Raw genomic sequence first — 14,421 nt, 5'->3', positions numbered from 1 at the left:
GAGATTATCCTCCAAACACAGCGTCCCATTCTATTTGCTTTCCTAGGAATATTCTGGAAGATGGTGATGAAAGGGTTGACAGTGTCAGCTGCCACACCCCCTAGCACTCCGAGTGCTGGGATTTGCCCAAAGGGAGTCAGGTCATTACCTCCCCAGTGAGTGAGATGGAAACCTAAAATGAAACTTCGTTAGACTTCTCGGACTCAGGCCTCGTTACTCTCACCCTTGTCAGCGGCGGCGGCAGCAACGCCAGGTCCACCAACATCATCATTTCCGCCTCCTGAGGCCTGATCTCCATTTGGGGTTGGAATGTACTGTATTTTCTTGGGCAAATGTGCCCTCCCCTCGCTAGCCTCCAGCTGCCAACTTTCCTACTTAGGAGGATGTCACAGGGACAAAAGGAGATTACAAAAAGTGAGCCAGGTGCAATGCAAGTACCCTGAGAGGGTCAGACCCTACTCCTCGCCTTCCCTGTCTCCCTGTCTCTCCCAGGGTCCACTGTCCCCTTGCCCCCTCTCCCATTCTGGGGTCCAGGTTAATTGGAGTATGATATTTGCATAGACATGAGACCTCACCCCTGGGGAAATTCCCGCGGGTGACCAGGCTTCCTTTCTGAGGTCAGGCCACATCATCAGACACTGCTCCTTCCTCTCTAGCGTGCCCCAGCCTCCCTGTGGCTCTGGCCTCTGTCATCTGACAGGTGTACATCCAGGCTCACAGATTTAGTCCCGTCCTTTGACTTTGGGTGCTGTCTAGCAAAAGCGTGAGTGTAGGGGGTGCGCTGGGGACCTGGAGAAAAACAGAGGCGGTCGAGACTTGAGGAACAGAGGGAAGGACAGCAGGCAGGAGGTGGTCGGGGAGCCTGGATGGTGGTGCTAGCTCGTCAACAACTCCCTGCCTGACCCTGGGCACACGCCGCCCTGGGCCTGGACCTGTTTCCTCTTCTGGCCAGCCAGGGGGTGGGTTAAGATAACTTCTAAGCTTCGTTCCAGATCTGATGGGCTAAGAAGCCACTTCCTTTGGCAGCACAGTCTTGCAACATTTGTCCTTGGATCATCTTCCTTTGACAAAAATCTTGCAACATACTGCACTGTGTTTGTTTCTGGGGAATGAGCAACTTTGCAAAATGCACCCCCAAATCCCATTTTGCAGATACTGACAGAGTTACATGTACCTGCTCTCCTCACAGTGACCTGGTTTGGATTTTAAGTTTTCTCTTCACACCCATCGTGGACAACGTTCTGTGAGCCACAGAAAGTGAGCTAGAGCTCTCTTCTCTCCAGATTCTAAAATCTGTTGTCCTCACAGTCTCTGGCCCTGGTACGGAGAAAGCACCTGTCCTGTGTATCCAGAGGGGAACAGGTGGGGCGAGACCACAAAGCCCCAAGGAACAGGGCGGCCCTTGGACTGCTGGCATCAGAACCAACTGTTAGGATGGCAGCTTCGAGAGCAGTAACCACAACTTTGCATCACCTGGGGAGCTTTTAAAATAGCGACCCCAGGCCATACCCTCTGAGCTTCTGCTGTAATTAGTCTGGGGTGGGACCTGGTATTTTTATCAGGTGATTCTAATATGCAGCCAAGACTGAGAACTACTGATCTAAGGACCCACCCAAGACCACATGGAGCAGATGATTCTGATGGACACTGAAGTTGACGAACCCCTGACCTATGTCATTGATCTATGTCTTTATGAAATTATGCTAATGGTACTCCTTCTCGGCACACAGGAGAAATGACCATCTGCTTCTCCACCCCTCTCTTTCCCCCTTCTTTCCCTATTTCCCTCCCACAGGGGTTATAGATGGGCAAAGGGAATTGACCCCCTTTCACAGATGAGAAAGTGAAGAACAGAGAGAGGAAACTACTGCTGAGGTCACATTGTGAGTTCAGGAATAGCAGTGGGCCTGGCACCTAGTGGATGCTTGGAGACTCAAAAGCGTTTTTGCAAAAGTCATGGATAGGATGCTTGGGGGACCCAGAGAAGTACTAGTATACTCGGTATCTCCTGATGGTTCTTGACAATGAGTTCTCCTTGGCTGTCTGTCTGTGAGCAGAGGATTCTCACTCTGAAGTTGGAAAACCCATCTTGGGTTTCTCAAACTCTACTAAGTACTAAGGTCGCCTCTGGGAGGTTATTAAACATGCTGCCTCCAGCCCTCCCCGCCCCGCCAAAGCGAGTCTGATTTCTTAGGTCTATAGAGGGACCCAGATATCTGCCCAGATCCCTGAGCTAGGTCCTAATGGCATGAGGAGTCCCCATCTTTGATGAATCAGGAAACTCATGGGGTCAAGTCCATTCATTCACTAAATATTGATGGGTTGACTCCTCTGAGACTAGCCCAGTGCTGTTCCCACACATCAACAGGACGACCAGAGCCGTCAGGGTGGGAGAGAGTGGGAGGAGATGGGCTGGGTGCCTAAGTAGCAAAGGAGACTGTGAGAGTCTCCCCACGTAGACCCAAATCCCACCTATCTTTTGAGGTCCAGCAGAGAGGACTCATGTCCTCCAGGTGAGCTCTGGAGACATTACCTGAATTGGAACTCCAGCTACGCCGCTATTCGCTGTTGACTTAAACCACTATGAGCCTCAGTTCCCTCGTCTGTAAAATAGCAGGACCGACCTCATAGAGTTCTGAGGAGGAATGCGTGCAACAATTCATTTAAGAGCACTTGGCACCGTGCCTGGTACACATTGACCTTAACGATCAGCTGTTAGTGCTGTATTTCCTGACCATCTGGGCCTTCCCTGAGCGTTTGGACTTCTTTACGATGCCAGAACGGAGGGTCCCTTAGTGATGACCTCCTCTGATTCCTTTACATTATAGAAGGGGAGGCTGAGGGCCAAAGAGGGGAAAGGACTTGCCCGGGGCCACACAGCAGAACCAGGACTCAGACTCAGCTCTTCTGCCAGTCCCGGGGCCACACAGCAGAACCAGGACTCAGACTCAGCTCTTCTGCCAGTCCCGGGGCCACACAGCAGAACCAGGACTCAGACTCAGCTCTTCTGCCAGTCCAAGGGCCTCTTCTTTCTTGATGTCTACCCCACGGCCGGAAGAGGAAAGGCAATTTCAGGGAAGTCACGGCTGGGAGAAGGAAGGTGGAGAGAGAAGGTGCGAGAAGCTAACGGGTCTCTGCATTTCGCCAGGGAAAGAAATCCAGTGCTCACCTTCCCCTAGCGTGCACAAGCCAGGCATCCTAACTGCAGAATCCAGCTCCTGCGGGTCCAGCTTCCTCAGCATCCTTAGTCCGTCAAGGTCCCCCTGCCATTTAAGACCCCATGAGCAGGAACCGGTCTAAGCTGCGCTCTGTGAACTCCCCAAGGGCCTATGATCATTGTGGAGGCTGGAGAGAAAAGATCGCGTTTGGAGGGAGTATCTCAATCCAGAAAGAGTGCTGAACGACACATCCTCCTGATGAATCTAAAACTCCCTTTCCTCGAGGAAGGGACATTCCTTTTTCATGGAGGGCTCTGGCTGACCCCGGGCGCTGATCCTGGATTACCAGGTTTCTTTAAGGGACCCAAGGATGAGATCTCACTTCCTGATGCTGAGTCTTGCCACCAGCCCAAGTGCCTGCCTCTGAGCTGTAAGGGGGCTCTTCGGTCTGGTTTCAGTGGGCAGAGCGGGGAACACCTGGCAGCGTTGTTGTGGGAAGGGGCATTTCACTCCTAGCGGAGAAAAGGCTCTCTGTGGAGAGAAGCGTGTCATCCTCTATGCCTGGTCGAAGAACTTTTTGAGATGATGGAAATGTCACTACAGGCTGGTATGGTAACCACTTGCCACATATGGCTATTGAAGATTTCAGAAGTGGCAACTGCCACCCAGGGCCCAAGTGTGGTGTGGGACAGAGCACTGGACTAGGAGTCAGGAAGCCCCTCCACTTACTCACTTGGACTGTCACTTCCCTTGTCTGATGTTCACTTCCTCATCTGTAAAGTGAGGCCATTGGGCCAGTAGGTGTCTCTAGCTTTCCCCGTGGAATCCCAGTCTGTCTGAAGGGCACAGAAAGCGGTAGAGGATTGGATTCAGTGAACTCTCCCCCTCCCTCACGTCCTATCCTCCGCTTCCAACACCCCACCCCCGCTCAGGGCTGAATATGGCCCCTTGTGACCTGGCCTGCCTATTCCTCCAGGTCCTACCTTTGTTACTTCCCCCTTGCCTGCTTCAAACTCCATGCTTCACTCAGAGTAAACAATTTTCAGTTCACTGAACATCCTCTTCTCTTTGCACAGTCCATTCCCTTTGCTGAGAACACTCTTCTTGCTTGGCGACTTTCAGGTCTCAGCTAAGGTGTCACTTCCTCCAGGAGGACTTCCCAGACACCCAAAGCCTGGCCAGATGCTCCCTTGTCCAGCCTTGTGTAGCTCCCTGTATTTCTCCTGCTAGAACACATCTCTTTCACACTTTATTGTAATTACGTATTAATTTGCCTACAGCCCCAGAGCACTGCTATCCAATAGAACTCACTGCAACGATGGAAATGTTCTGTATACATGCAGCCTAATGTGGTAGCCACGTGTGGTTATTGAACACTTGAAATGTGGCTAGTGCTACTGAGGAATTGGATTACTGATTTAATTTTAACTAATTTGTATTTAAATAGCCACGTGAGGCCAATAGCTATGTACTGGACAGGGCAGCCCCCAAATCTGTAAGTTCTGAGTAGACAGGAAACAGGCCTGATTGTCCATTCATTCATCCTCAGTGGTCTTTAAGACTGTGAGTGGTCTAAGGACACTGTAGGAATAAAGACACTCTGGAACCATAGGAAGGCCAGCTCATCCAGGTGGCCCCCTCCCATGACCTCCCCAGGAGTCAGTGGATAGTGAACTGAGACCTTATGCTTGTAAAGTAGTCAATAGTTTACAAAGGGTGTCTGCAAACCATCATTTTATTTTAATTACCATTGTAGGAGGGAGGCAAAGCAGGACCTATTAGCCCCATTTTACAGCAGGGGATCACTGAGGCTTCGGAGCACCAGCTGGTTTGTACAGAGCGGGCTGCTCTTTGGTGGATAGGTCTTTAAGGCAGGCCCTGAACAACATCTGAATGTGATCTGGCAGGAAGGGAAGAAGTAAGCTTTTCCTTCTCTGTGAAGAATCCACAGATACTAAGTGGAAACAGATGGGATAGGACTGGGGGTGGGAGGATGTGGGCTGGGCATCTGGTGATTTCCTCAGGGTCCTACGCCCTGTAATCCCCCACCTTAGGCAAAGGAGGAAACAGAGTCCTTGGGAGAACCGGGGGTCAGGTGGGGTCGGGTGGGGTTGGGTGGGGTCGGGTGAGCAGGCCCGGTGGCCCCTGCCCTGTGCCAGTTCTCAGACCAGCTACAGAAACAGCAGGCTTCCAGCTCTTCCCCAGAGCCTTCTCCCCTCTCTGGAATTCACAGCCACAACAGCCAGTGTGGGAAGTGACAGGTGGGGACTGACAAAGGGCCCTATGCCCTGCCGGGGGGTGGGAAGGGGCCTCAGCTGAGCCTTGTGTGGCTGCTGGCTCCTCCATCTCGGGGAATTCCCCTCCTGCCTAAAAGTCAGCCCAGCCCAGCCCTCCTTCCTGCAGAAGCACAGCGAGCAAAGGAGCCTCCACAGGGCCGGCGCCCCTCTGCACACACCGCTGTCCTCTCCTGCCCGTCTCCAGGTGAGTGACCAAGCCTGGGGCGGTCAGCGAGGCAGGACAGGGAAAGGCTCACTGCACAGGAGTGCTGGGGCCCAGCGCTTCCACCTCTGGGGAAGAGCCATGCCAGCTTCCCTGCCAGCTGGGCGGCTGCTCCCTGCCCAGCTCCCTCTGCTCCCACTCAGGGCTGGGGCTCTGCCTTCCCACCTCCCTGCCCGTCTCTTCTTCCTTCTCTCCCTCCTTTTATTTCCTCTTCCTGACCTCCTCGTCTCGCCCGGCCTTCTCGGCCAGTCTTTCCTCTCTAGTTGTTACTAGTTTGTCCAAAGGGAAGAGAAGAAAGAAAGGTCTATTTTCGTCTTATTCTTTCCCCAACACAAAAGAGTAGGTTCATGAGTGTGAATACAGATGTTTGTGTGTGAGGGTACATGTGTCTGTGAGTGTGTGTCAGACCTACGGAGGTGTCGGAGTATATGTCTGTGTGAGTGCAAGTTGTGCAAGCATGTTTCTGTGTTTGTGTCTGTGTGTCTGTGGGTGCCTGGGTCATTAGGTGTGTGACTGTGTGTGAGGGGGAGTGTGTAGGTGTGTGTGTGAGTGTGTGGCGTCTGGGTCTTATGTGAGTGTGTCTGCGTGTGAGGAGATGTGTGTGGGTGTATTGGGAACTTCAGTGATCTAAAGCTAGACAGGAGGCGACCAGGTGGGCGTCCACCCCTGCCTTGGGGACCTAATGGAAGGCTGGGACCCTCTGACACCAGAGCAGTGGCTCTCTGGGGTGCTCCCCCATCGGCATTACTCCTGGGGCAGCTGGGTCTTTCTGTGGCTGAACCTTTAACAGCAAGCCCGAGGCCCTAGGAGTGGGTGAAGGGCCAGCAGAGGCGGGGAGGCAGCCTCCTCTCTGATCAGCAACAGTCCAGATTTTCCAAAGCTGGTCAAGGCCCAGCCCAGGGAAGTCCCTGGCTAGGAGTGGCAAGGAGTGGAGGCCAAGTCACTGTGACACTGGCTTCTGGGAGAGGCAGGAGGGGCCCGGGAAGAGGGAGTGTGAGAGGACGTGGGGCAAGGCTGAAGGAGGATCGCTCTGGGGCCTGTCAGGGCTTCCCAGGATTAGGAGATGCTCTGGCTCCCATGGGTCTGCCTCCTTCAGCTGGGCTGGGCCCGGCTGACCTCATCCCACTTCAAGGAAAATGACAAGGGACAGGCTTGGATCTACACCCAGATCTGCTGGACACCCTGACCTGGAGCCAGGGGAGCCAGGAGAGGAGCTGGAACAGGGGAGCCCTGGGGCTCCTAGGAACTGTGGGAGCGGCCTGGTGAGGCCGCGTAGTAGTCCGGGAATGTCCCCCAGTGTCACTTTGCCCTTTCCTTTCCTCCAGTGGCGCCCTAGGGACCCCTAGAGCACCAGGCAGGCACAGGGACTCAGGGGAAATAGTTGGGATGGAGAAAGAGGAAAACAGGAAAGACCCTGGAGAAAAGGTCAGGAGGAATGCCTTGTAGGTAGGGCGATTCTGAGAACATACTTTGTGAGGTCTGGGGGGGGGGGGGTTCCTCCACGGCTCTAGGCTATGGGGCCTCACAGGAAATAGGAGACAAGCTGTCCCTGCCCACCCTGTGGGAATGGTGGGCATAATTATTGTTCCTGCTTTTCACTGATGCCGGGCCCTGTGGCATTTCCCTTGCTCCACCCCCCACACACTGGGCATGTTTCTAACCTTCACGTTATGGATGAGGAAACAGGCGGGGACCGATCATGAGGGGAATCACTGTGGCAGTGCTGCGATCTAGGCCCAGGTCTGTCTGACTCCAGAGCCCACACCCTAGTAACCCAAGACCTGCCTCTTGGAGGAAGGGCAATTGTGGATATAAGTTTTAATTCACCCTAGGATGCTGAATGAATGTTAAAGTCATGGCTATTTTACCACTGTTGTATCTATGCCCTCATTCAGTTATTTGGGAGGTAGGTAGAGAGAATTCAAAATGTCTTCTCGGGCTGAGGGTGATAAGCAGGGACTGTAGAGTCTGCTCGTTTAATTAATTCTTACCAAAAAGCACAAACACGATTATCTAGTACAACGTCAGTCACCATCATGTGCTTGACATGCATTTCTCGTTTAACTATCACTGAAATCTCTCCCATATGCACACACCCAACACCAAAAAGCACCTAGAATCCACAGTAGGATTTTACATTCCCAAGAGAACCTCGGGCTATGGAGACAGGAGACTGGATCTAAGGAAGGGACCCAGACCCAGAATTGCTCTTTTCTTGATTCCTTAGCTGCTTGAGTGTCACTGACCCCCTAGCCAAGGCCCTGCCTCACTAATTCACATAATGGAATCACATATCTGCTCGTTTACTTTGGAAGCTCCATTTCCCAGCAGTGGGGCGTGTGGAAATAGCGCTGATCTGGAAACAGAAGACTTGGGTTCTAGTCACAAGTACTAATCACAAACTTGCTGTGAGACCTCCGGTACATTCCTGCCCCCCTGTGGCTTCATCTTTATAAGACCAAGGCTGGGTTTGAGGCTTTCTAACAACCTTCTACAAGGAATGGCATTTTGAGTTCTATGTCTTGCTAGCTGGCAAAGACCCCATAAGACAGTGCTGAAGAGTGTTAAGAGTGTTAAGAGTTTGGATCTTCCTGCTCCAGTTACATGGTTACCGTAGATGACCTTGTCCAGGTCATCTAACAGCTCCAAAGCCCAGTTTCATCTGAGAAACAGGGATGGTAATGGTCCTGACCGCAGAGGGTGATTGGGAGACATGCTATGTAAACATATAGGCCTAGCATACAGCAAATCCTTCACAAATGTTACCTTTTTTTAAAAAAGACTTTAGTTATTTATTCATTTTAGAGAGGAGAGAGAGAGAGAGAAAGAGAAAGAGAGAGAGAAGGGAGGAGCAGGAAGCATCAACTCCCATATGTGCCTTGACCAGGAAAGCCCAGGGTTTTGAACCAGCGACCTCAGTGTTCCAGGTCGATGCTTTATCCACTACGTCACCACAGGTCAGGCACAAATGTTACCTTTTAATGTGTTTAATATGCAGCCTCCACTCCTCTTTAGGCACTTGGTTTAGAGCTCAATCAGTGATAGGTGCGTTTGGGGTGTGTTTTTTATTTCCTGCAAATGTGGATTTAGGTGTGACTTTGGAGCGGCCTTGGGGGAGGTGGCGGAGGGAGTGGCAGAAGGGAGATGGAAAAACTGTGCTTTAAAACAAAACACAACACAACCCGGGCCTTTTGATTGTCCTTCCAGGTGGGGCTTTGCACAAGTGCTTGTTGTCACTCTGGAAGAGCAAGAGGTTCCCAGGTGACTGAGTCACTCAGCGCCCAGTGTCAGGCCCAGCCTCCTGGCTTAGAAATCTCCTTCCAGGAGGAGCCGGGGGTGACGAGCTAGGGGACCTGTGTCCCATCCTGCCAGGCCCCCAGTCTATGGTCCCGTAGTGGATGAGGATGGTAGGATGGAACTTGGGAAGGCTGTGTTCCTGGGTGTAAATGGTGACATCCTACCCAATGCACACAATCCATGTCTCCATACCATTGTAATTTCTCAAATGCCTCTGCGTGCCAAGTTTTGGGCTTTACTTGCATTATCTCCTTTATCCTCGTGATCACCTGAGGGGTAACTACAATTATTATCTCCATGTTCAGATAGGAACGGAGACTTAGAGAGGCCACCCAGGTAGTAAGTGGTGGAGTAGAACCCCATTAGTTAAATTCATAGCCTATGTTCATAATGAATGCTGAGTCTCTGTAAGACAGTAAGAAAAATCATGACCTTGTAAAGACAACATGGTGCAGTGGAAAAGTGTACATAGGCCTGGAGCCTAGGTCCTCAGTTGTATCACTTAACACTTGTGGCCTTGAACAAGTTCTTTACTACATGGAGGCCTCTGTTTACCGACCTGTCAAATGGGATTGTGATCAATGGTCTCTATGGCCTCTAACATGGTAGGGTGTTCTGAAGTCAAACAAAGATTTAAAAAGATGGAACGGGTGGATGTGGTCATGATTTTGAAGAGATGAGTTTTCTCATACACTGTAATTGTTAAGAAAAATTATCGGGCCTGACCTGTGGTGGCTCAGTGGATAAAGCGTCGACCTGGAAATGCTGAGGTCGCCGGTTCGAAACCCTGGGTTTGCCTGGTTAAGGCACATATGGGAGTTGATGCTTCCAGCTCCTCCCCACCTTCTCTCTCTGTCTCTCTCTCCTCTCTTTCTCTTCCTTTCTCTCTCTTCTCTAAAATGAATAAATAAAATAAAATAAAATTAAATTTAAAAAAATCCTCAAGGGTTGTAAGTTATAACTCTGTTTAAAAAAAAAAAGAAAAAGAAAAAGAAAAAGAAAAATTATCCAAACGTGGGAAATCAGGCAAAAAGGTAACTGTATGGACAATACTAGAGCATTGTCCAAAAAACCTACCTAGGGATCATCTGGCATTTTAGGGAGTGAGAGTATTTCCTAACTCTCTAAGGTTAGTCAGATATTTTATAAAAACAGCTGAAATAGTTTGGAAACAAAATGCAAATAAAATAAACTGTAGTGTTCATGAGGAGGCAGACTTGGCTTGGGATTAGGAAGAGAGTATTCTAGGAATATTCTAGGAAGAAGCAATTTGGGATGTATAGATGGAGAACAGGAAGAAAACCGGTTTGGGGGGCCCAATGGGTAGAGGTGATGCCTGAGGGCTGCCAGTAGATTCTAATCTCCCTTTACCCTCCCCCGTGGTGACAGCTGGTGCTTTGGTGTCTGCATCACTCGGTCCCTCCCTTTCTTCAAAACCTGGGTGTATGTTTACTTGTTTTCATAATGAAAATGAACTAGAATTAATATTGTTTTGGGAATTTGAGAACATCTTTGAAGTAATTGAAGGCATCCCAGGATGTCACAAAGCCTAAAAAGAGCGTGCTTGGATTAGACATGTGCTTGGGTAGAGGTAGGGTGTGTGTGTGTGTGTGTGTGTGTGTGTGTGGATTAGACATGTACTTGGGTAGAGGTAGGGTGTGTGTGTGTGTGTGTGTGTGTGTGTGTGTGTGTGTGTGTGTGTGTGTGTGTGTGTGTAGTTGATGGACAAATGTCTCCATTTGTAAAATGAGGGCCTGTGTGAAATAGCTCCTCAAACCCTTTCTAAAATGAAAACTTACCACTTTAAAATAAAACGATGATCTTAAAAAAAGTGCCTGGTCTGTGGTGATGTAGTGGATAGAGCCTCAAGCTGGAATGCTGGGGTCCACCATTGGAAACCCCAGCCTTGCCGGGTCTAGGCACATACAAGAAGCAACTATTATTAATTTATTCTTCTGCTCCTCCCGCCCCCTACAATCACCTTTCTCTCTCTCTCTCCTCTCTCTGAAAATCTTTTTTTTTTAACTCTTTGAGTAGTAAGTTTTTTTCATATTTACTGACCCCCTGGAGTGAGTTTTTTTCAAAAAACTGAAATTAGTTCCAGTTCCAGTTTTATTAACTTAAAATCCTGTTTATTTGATAACCAATTTATGGAAACAAGAACATACATTTGTCTTTTTTTAATGTTGCCTTACACATTTTTAAAATAAATCAATCGTACTCTGGATGGTCAGGAGGCACGGGAATGTACATGAACGTTCGTTACTACTCAAAGGGTTAATTTTTTTTTTTTTTAAGATTTTATTTATTCATTTTAGAGAAGAGAGAGGGAGAGGGAGAAGGGAGAGAGAAGAGGAGAGGAGCAGGAAGCATTAACCTTGACCAGGCAAGTCCAGGGTTTTGAACCAGCGAACTCAGCATCTCAGGTTGATGCTTTTTCCACTGTGCCACCACAGGTCAGGTTTTTTTTGTTTTGTTTTTAAATTCCTACTGTCTTGTGATGGTAGCTGTTTATTTTTTAAAGCTTTTTATTTATTCATTTTAGAGAGGAGAGACAGAGAAGGGAAAGAGAAGGGGGAGGAGCAGGAAGCATCAACTCCCATATGTGCCTTGACTGACCAAGCCCAGGGTTTTGAACCAAGGACCTCAGTGTTCCAGGTCGACGCTTTTTCCATTGCGTCACCACAGGTCAGGCCAAATAAAATCTTAAAGGAGACAGAGAGAGAGAGAGAGAGAGAGAGAGAGAGAGAGAGAATTGTTTCTAACCTTAAACCAAGTTACTGCTCTTTATGGATCTGGAAAACCCACAGCCTGTTTGGATGGTCTGGCCCACCTAAGGTATACTAGGTAGGCAGGGCAGGAGGCCGGCTCTGGCTTTGTCCACCTGGGTTTGAATCTTGGTTCAGCCACTTGCCGAAGTCATCTAACCTCTCTGAGCTTTGTATATTTATGGTTTAAAAAAGGGAGAGGGGAACAAAACCCACCTCACTAGAGTGTGCAAATTAAAGTAATGCATGCAAAGTGCTTACAACGTCTGGTGTAGTAAATGTTAGCAGTAACAGTAAGATTCCTGAAGGGTCCTTTCAGCTCGGAATTTCTATGAGCTCTGTTCAGAAGTCCCGCAGCGCCTTAGGCCGTACTCTGGGGTTCAGAGCTGTAAGTCTGGCTCAGCTCCAAATGCCTACGTGCCTTTTGGCAAGTTTCCTCCCGCAATGGCTCGGTGCCCCTCGGCACAAGGAAGTTGTGGGGTGGTCTCTGTGGCTGTATCCGCTCTAAAGTTTGGTCTTTCAAGGTGGCCGCAGCCTCATTCCAGACCCCGAGGCTTCCGGGGCGGAAAGTGCCGTCAGGAGCTGCCCAGACCCGAGGAAGTGGCCAGCCTGCGGGAGCAACACGCGGCCCCTCGGCTAGCTCCAGGGGCTGTTTACCTCTCTGGGCTCCACCCCCCGCCGGAGGACGCGCGCGATTGGATCACCGGCCTGTCAATCTCTGGGGACTTTCCCAGGGGTGGGGTAGTTCGGCTCCTGGCGCTTCCTTGTGCCAGCCCCTTCCCGGGAGCTGGTAGAGTGCAGGGGACCGGAGCCTGGCCTGGGCCGCTACCCTGGCCCTGGCCCCGGGGCTGGACGCGGAGAGTGGGGCGCTGTCCCGCAAGGCCCTCATCCTCAGGTAAGCCTGCCCGGCCTGAGCGAGGTTGGAGCCGGAGAAAGGGTGTCTGGGACCGGGCCATTCAGAGCCTCAGGCAGTGACCGCTCAGAGTGGGAGGTCAGGCCCGACCAGGTGGCCTGGGCTCCTTGGCTCCTGGGATCTGGAACTCGAGGTCCCCCGGTGCGGGGTGCCTCACGGGTTGGCCGGGGGTCCAGCTGCGTGGGGAATCCCTGCCCCCGGCCGGGGGTGGTGGGTGCGCGTGCGCACTGTGTAGCGAGCCTGTCTAGAAACAATGTGCAGGTGAATGCAGGGCTTGCAGGCGGTGGGTACCACCAGCCTTATGGAGGGAGTGTGCGGGCATAAGTCTGTTTACAGTGTTGGTGACCAGTTTTGGAAGCAGTGTACACAGGTAATGAAGAGGAAAATAATAACTATCGTTGGGGCGCTTTCCAAGCGCTTAAAACCCTTTACAAAATCCATTACACTAATTTGTCACATATGTCTTCAAAATGAGTATTATCATCCCCATTTTGTTTCCAACCGAGGCACTTGGAAACTGAGGTCTTACAGCTTAGGGAGTTGCCAAGTCAGGATTTCAAAGCTGGCATTTAGCTCCAGGTTCCCTGCTCTGTTGTTTGTGTTGAACATATTTGCACAAGTGTTGGAGACATTTGTGTTTATGTGCAGGTTAGCTGTTGTGAGTTTCTACATATGGGTGACTTTTCAACTGTAGAACATTCGGGTGCATGGAAGCGATGGCATACATTCGTTAATTGTGTGTATGGGAGTGGATGGGAATGTTGTGTGACTGGGGGAAAGACTGTTTTGGCTGGGGGGGGGCGGGGCTTCTGTGTCTGATGCAGAAGAATCCGCAACATCCATTCCCACCCCCTTGCAGAATGACAGTGCAGGGGAATCTGTGGATTCCTAACACATCATTTTTATTTCACAGCACAGTCAAAATAGAATTTAAGCAGCACTTACTCACTTTCCAGAGAGTGGGGTATGGTAGAGGGGAATTTGGCATCTGATGAGAGGTCAGGAAAGGGGACTCCCATTTTTTTTTTTTATTCCTGACAATGGATCTTGCATTAGTAAGCTGGAATATTTATCAGTGCAAACTCATAGCAATCCTGTGATATCGTATTAATATCCCTATTACTGAAGAGGGAACTGAGGTAGTGACTAACCAGAAGTGGTAATAATAACAGCTTACATTTGTGAGTACTTGTTATCTGCCAGCCATGCTGGTGCTTTATTTTAGTATCTCATTCTTTTCAACAACCCTAGGAGAGCATCACTTTTAGTAGCCTCAATTTTTAGATAAGGAACTGAGTCTCAAAAAGGTTAAGACTTTCCCCCAAACTAGTAAGTTTTGAATCCTGGATCCCGTTCCCTTTCCACTGACCAAGGCTCCTGTCCTAGCTGTGTCCTGGGAAAATAATGTGATCAGGGACTGGCACTGCATGGAAGCGCTTGATCATGGCTCTCTGGAAGCTGCAGCCGTGAGTGCCTGTGTTCTACATATTAGGTGACCCTGTTTTCCCCCACCCGTGGGTTTCCCGTGGGTATGGCGTGGCACTCGTGCTTAGGGTTGGTGCCTGTCTCTATCTATGCCCACACCAGATCCTTTGGGGCCCCAGGAAGCCGTGGGGTCTGACTCATACCCTTACCCCCCATGCTGCTTGTGACTTGGGCCCGGATGTCCTGGGTTGGGTCGGGCCGACCTGATTTGATCACCTTAGAATTGTAGGAGGTTGTCTGACTGCCTTCGTTTCTGGGTACCACTGGGTACTGTCTTACTTCTGCGCTCACTGCCATTTAG

At 50.3% G+C, this 14,421-nt stretch overlaps 1 protein-coding gene across 5 annotated transcripts in view; it reads left to right on the top strand.

Moving 5' to 3' along the window:
• Positions 1-5,444: 5,444 nt before the first annotated feature.
• Positions 5,445-14,421, top strand: part of TNIP1 (TNFAIP3 interacting protein 1) — a 48,591-nt gene continuing 39,614 nt past the window's right edge. For 2 of the 5 annotated variants that reach the window (XM_066342100.1, XM_066342102.1), the window contains exon 1: positions 12,466-12,617. The gene's annotated coding sequence lies outside the window, so the exon portion shown is untranslated. Of the gene's footprint in view, positions 5,640-12,465; positions 12,618-14,421 lie in introns of those variants that run through there. The other 3 variants (XM_066342101.1, XM_066342105.1, XM_066342103.1) reach the window with 3 other exon arrangements.

The sequence above is a fragment of the Saccopteryx leptura genome, chromosome 6 (genome assembly GCF_036850995.1).
Source record: "Saccopteryx leptura isolate mSacLep1 chromosome 6, mSacLep1_pri_phased_curated, whole genome shotgun sequence".
Taxonomy (NCBI): domain Eukaryota; kingdom Metazoa; phylum Chordata; class Mammalia; order Chiroptera; family Emballonuridae; genus Saccopteryx; species Saccopteryx leptura.
This window is presented reverse-complemented; position numbering and strand designations above follow the sequence as displayed.